Source organism: Chionomys nivalis, chromosome 6, assembly GCF_950005125.1.
Source record: "Chionomys nivalis chromosome 6, mChiNiv1.1, whole genome shotgun sequence".
Lineage (NCBI taxonomy): Eukaryota > Metazoa > Chordata > Mammalia > Rodentia > Cricetidae > Chionomys > Chionomys nivalis.
The window spans coordinates 11,420,088-11,425,591 of record NC_080091.1 but is presented as its reverse complement, the minus strand read 5'-3'; the positions used below and the strand labels follow the sequence as shown (position 1 = coordinate 11,425,591).

The 5,504-nt window shown below is 40.6% G+C and overlaps 1 pseudogene; it reads left to right on the top strand.

The window, feature by feature from the left end:
* The first annotated feature begins 2,666 nt into the window (after positions 1-2,666).
* On the top strand, positions 2,667-3,104 carry LOC130876484 (40S ribosomal protein S19-like; annotated as a pseudogene).
* The last annotated feature ends 2,400 nt before the right edge of the window (positions 3,105-5,504 follow it).

Below are 5,504 nucleotides of genomic sequence, written 5' to 3'. Positions count from 1 at the left end.
GCGCTGCCTAGAGGGATTGAGACATAGAAACCATCATGCTCTGACATCTCATTTATTCTATTTTTAAATATTTTTCTTGTGTGGGTGTTTTGGCTGTATATCACTGAGCTCCGCGTGTATGCAGTGCCCAAAGTGGCCAACAGGGAGTGTCAGGTCCCCAGCTGTGTGGGTGCTGGGAACTAAACCTGGGTCCTCTGTAAGAGCGCTAACTGCTCAGCCATCATGGCCTCTCCCACCATGCCGTCCCTGGACATACTGCACGGTATGTAATCTTCGAGAGTTCTGGGAGTGCTTCAGCCAACTCCTGCACAGTCCCCTGAGCAGTGTGGCAGCTGCCAGGGTGCCGTGGCTCAGTCAGCCGATGCCTACCACACAAGTGGGAGGCAGAGACAGGAGAATCCAGAGACTCCAGGGCTCACACAAAAGAGTGGGTCAGTGAGATGGCACACTACATGAAGGAGCTTGCTGCGAAGGAGGCAATCTGAGTTTGGTCCGGGTGAAGAGAATGACACCTGCAAGTTTTCTTCTGACTTCACATACATGCACATACACAAACACAGACACACAGAGAAACACACACAGACATACACAGACACCCACACACAGACATACACAGACACATAGACACACAGACACCCACACACAGACATACACAGACACCCACACACAGACATACACAGACACATAGACACACAGACATATACAGACACCCACACACAGACATACACAGACACATAGACACACAGACACCCACACACAGACATACACAGACACATAGACACATAGACACACAGACATACACACACAGACATACACAGACACATAGACACACAGACACCCACACACAGACATACACAGACACATAGACACACAGACATACACAGACACATAGACACACAGACATACACAGACACCCACACACAGACACCCACACACAGACATACACAGACACATAGACACACAGACATATACAGACATCCACACACAGACATACACAGACACATAGACACACAGACATCCACACACAGACATACACAGATACCCATACACAGACATACACAGACACATAGACACACTAACACCCACAGACACATACACATGCACACACAGAGACACACCCACAGACACATACACAGACACACACAGAGACAAACACATACACAGAGACACACCCACATACAGAGACACATAACAGACACTCCCACATACACAGACACATAGACACCCCCACCTCCACAGAACATACATACACAGAGACACACACATACACACTGACACATAGAGAAACACACATAGACACATACATACACAGACACACAAAGAGACACACATATAAAGAGTAAATCTAATTAATCTCATTAATAAAAACCAGGAGTCAGATATAAAACCCTGAAGGATCAGAGAGCATTAGAGTGGCCACCAGTGACTTCCTATGTCTTCTCTTACTCCATCCAAAAGGTCTGAGACCAAAAGGACCAAGATCCTGTCTCAGCCCCACCTTATCACTTCCTGTGTCCTCTCTATATGAACCCAGAGACCTCTATGGTCAGCTAGTGGCTAGCTCCATTCTCTGCCTCCAAGCAAGCTTTATTTGTCAGAACACAATGAAAATATCACATAACATTTTCCCCTTTATGTCTAAATAAAAAGTGAAGGCTTTAACTAACATAGAAAAACTATATTCAATAAGTACAATAATTATATATAGATACATACAGGCAAGAACTACATTAACAATGTTCAGTACTTTGCATTTGACAAATACAGAGAAAATACTCCATTTTTATCCTATCTTGGTGAGTCCAAAGTGTAATTATTAATTCACTTTCTATCCTAACTTGGATTACCAATCCAGAACTATCATTTTATGTCTCTCGACTTTATACAATTTACACCTCTTTTGTGAGTTTCTTTTCTGACTTTTTTTAACAAGGAAAATTATAGTTATCTAGTCTTCAACAGCATCATAGACCTGAGAAGGAAATAATGAGTAAACAGGAAGTGCAGAGCAAACAATTTCCAAAACTAAGAAATGACCGACAGAGCTGACTGCCTGGACAGTCACCCAAGGTTTCTCTGTGACATTGAGGTATCCAACTTTGGCTTACAAGCCTAGAATATTTGACAGAATTTTCTGTGAAATAGAATTTTTGAAGTACTGTCCTGCTTTGTCTTGGCAAAGTTCAGCAGTAACATTCTTTTGTGTCCTGCTCGTCCAATTAGGACAGCACACTGTCAGCAGTCGAGGCAGGGGCAGTTTCTTGCCCAGTGGCTAACTTTTGCCACAAAGGAAGTAAACTCCATATGGAGTTTCTTTGACGCCCGCCCATCACCTTCACTGAGGTAGATTCATTGGTATTACTAGGAGCAGACATGTCTCATTGTCATAAAAGAAAACACTTATATTATCAAAACATCTTAAATGCCATATCCTGCAGATATCTGAAGTGCTTGAAGATTACCTGTCTATCTAAAATACATGTCTGTCTGACCTTGAAAACATATCTCACATGACAAGTTTATTGTAATAGGAAACTAACTGCTAACATGCATTTCTTATTATCTTAAAAGTTTGTATAATAAATTTCAATGACTAGAAATTTACATTACATTATAAAATGAGCTGTCTAGCCCTTTCCCCTGCCTAGCAGCGCGGAGGCCGCACGATGCCTGGAGTTACTGTAAAAGACGTTAACCAGTAGGAGCTCGTCAGACCTCTGGCAGCCTTCCTCAAAAAGTCCGGGAAGCTGAAAGTCCCCGAATGGGTGGACACAGTCAAGCTGGCCAAACACAAAGAGCTTGCCCCCTATGATGAGAACTGGTTCTACACACGAGCTGCCTCTACAGCACGGCACCTGTACCTGCGTGGTGGTGCCGGGGTTGGCTCCATGACCAAGATCTGTGGAGGACGGCAGAGAAACGGTGTCAGGCCCAGCCACTTCAGCAGAGGCTCCAAGAGTGTGGCCCGCCGCGTTCTCCAAGCCCTGGAGGGACTGAAAATGGTGGAAAAGGACCAAGATGGGGGCCGCAAGCTAATACCTCAGGGACAGAGAGATCTGGACAGGACTGCCGGACAGGTGGCGGCTGCCAACAAGAAGCATTAGAACAAAGGATGCTGGGTTAATAAATTGCCTCACTCATAATCCTGGGGAAAAAATGAGCTGTCTAGGTACAATACCTTAAATGAATAGAAACTCATTTAAGTATATACAGAATGTACAGTATGTTTTAACAAAAATAACCTTAAATTTATATCAATATACAAAATTCTTAAGAGCAAAACATGTATCTAGTATAAAAAATCTCAAATTTGCATCAATATATATAAAAATCATTACCAATGTTAAATATTTAAGGTTAGTAGTTGTTTTTTTAGTTTAAAAGTATATTCAATAATATACCCTTTTATCCTATTATTTCTATATCTCTTTTTTTTTATTTCAGAACAAGATTCCTGAATGTAATCTCATTATTTCTACATTTTTCCTGATCATTACCAATAACAACTTATAACCAACCTCCCTAAATGATGACAAATATTTATAACCCACCGAACTACCAAAACCTCACCCCACCTCTTGGGAATGTGGGCATTGTGTTCTTAAAATTACTTCCTGTTGTGTGGGGTTGATTCCCCCAAGCAGTTTGTAGCCCACAGCCCAACTTTGGGTTCTGTTGTCAGCAAACTGACTTTACCATGGTCCACGGGATTCGGCATCACAGGGCCCCGTCCTCCTTCTGGAGACTTCCAAGGTCACCGATAGGCATGACCATGGTGCACTGCAGAAAACTTAAAACATTTTAAATGTATATGCAGCAGATCTTGAAGAGGTTAAAGGACCATAATTCGTTATATAATCCAGAGTACAAAACTTAATTCTTAGTTACCTGATAGAGACACCCAAAATCATGTACAAGAAGCTAGATGGAGCCACCTTCTAGAATTAGTTAGTCTTCTATTGACCATTAATATCATGCCAAAAGTTTTATATATATAATACTTATATATGTAAAGGTATAAATATAATATTATATAGTATAAAGGTATAAATATAATATTTATATCTTAAAAAATGTTTTCGGTTGAAGAGATAGCTCAGAGGTTAAGAGCACTGACTGATCTTCCAAAGGTCCTGAGTTCAATTTAAAACAACCACATAGTGACAACAATTTATAATTTGATCTCGTGCCCTCTTTCGGCAGTCAGGCAGAACACTGTATACAAACACAAGCAAATAAATAAATAAATGAATCTTTAAAAATGTTTTAAAGAGTCAAAATCAAAGAATTATGAGATTAGTGGCAATAGAATAGTCCCTTAATTTTGGGTTTTCTTCTGTCCCATATCAGGTGGTCCTTCTGACATGAGACAGAGATTTTGGATTTTCCTTTAACAAGTATGCTTGGGCTTAGATAAGGCAAGAGTCATTCTCCAACTCCAAAGGCAGCATTAATTTTTAATTGAACTGGGACTACAAAAAGACCATTTGTATTATATGTCTGTAGGAAACAGCAGAAACAAACATGTGGGAGGATTTATAAAATTTTATCCTGTTGGAAATGTGATATACCAAAAAACCAATTTATGCCTTGTCTTGGGATATTTTCTCAGGATGATTTGTTCTTTTTATTCAGGTGTCTCATTTGTCCAGTGATCTTCAGATTCCTTAGTTGTGTGCCTTCATTCTCCTGAGAAGACAAAAATAAAACCCTGCTCCAACCCTAACTTTGGAGAGTCTTTTTTGGCAGGTTATAGCTGATCAAATGAAAAGTATTTGTTAGCTTTTTAAGTTGGTTTAAACTGAATGGTCACATTGCTCGATGAACTATCACCTCTTCTAATCATGAAGTTTCTCCTGTTTGAATCTAATCTTCATCAATTTTGATGGTATTCATAGCTTTTCTTTTCCTGTGGAAACAAAAGCAAAACCTCTTCCTCAAAATGACACGTACCCTGATTTCCATTCTGAAGGCATACAGGCTGGTTTAATTCAGCTCTTTTTTCTATTATTCAATGTCTCTCCACAGCTGTCATTTTCTCTCATTAGCATTTAGAAAATTTAAACTTAATAAAGCATTGTACATTCTATTTTTCGTGTATCTTTATTACCCCTCCTGTTTATTTATTTATTTTTCTCTTTTGGTCTTTCAAGACAGGGCTTCTCTGCATACAGTCCTGGATGTCCTGGAAATTGCTTTGTAGACCAGGTTGGCCTCAAACTCACTGAGATCCACCTGCCTCTGCCTCCCAAGTGCTGGGATTAAAGGTGTACACCAGCGCCGCCTCCTCCCTTTTTTTTTTTTTTTTTTTTTTTTGGATTTTTGAGACAGGGTTTCTCCGTAGATTTTGGTTCCTGTCCTGGAACTAGCTCTTGTAGACCAGGCTGGCCTCGAACTCACAGAGATCCATTGGCCTTTGCCTCCCGAGTGCTGGGATTAAAGGCGTGAGCCACCACCGCCTGCCCTTTCTGTTTATTAATCATATCTTTAAGAACTCGATTTGA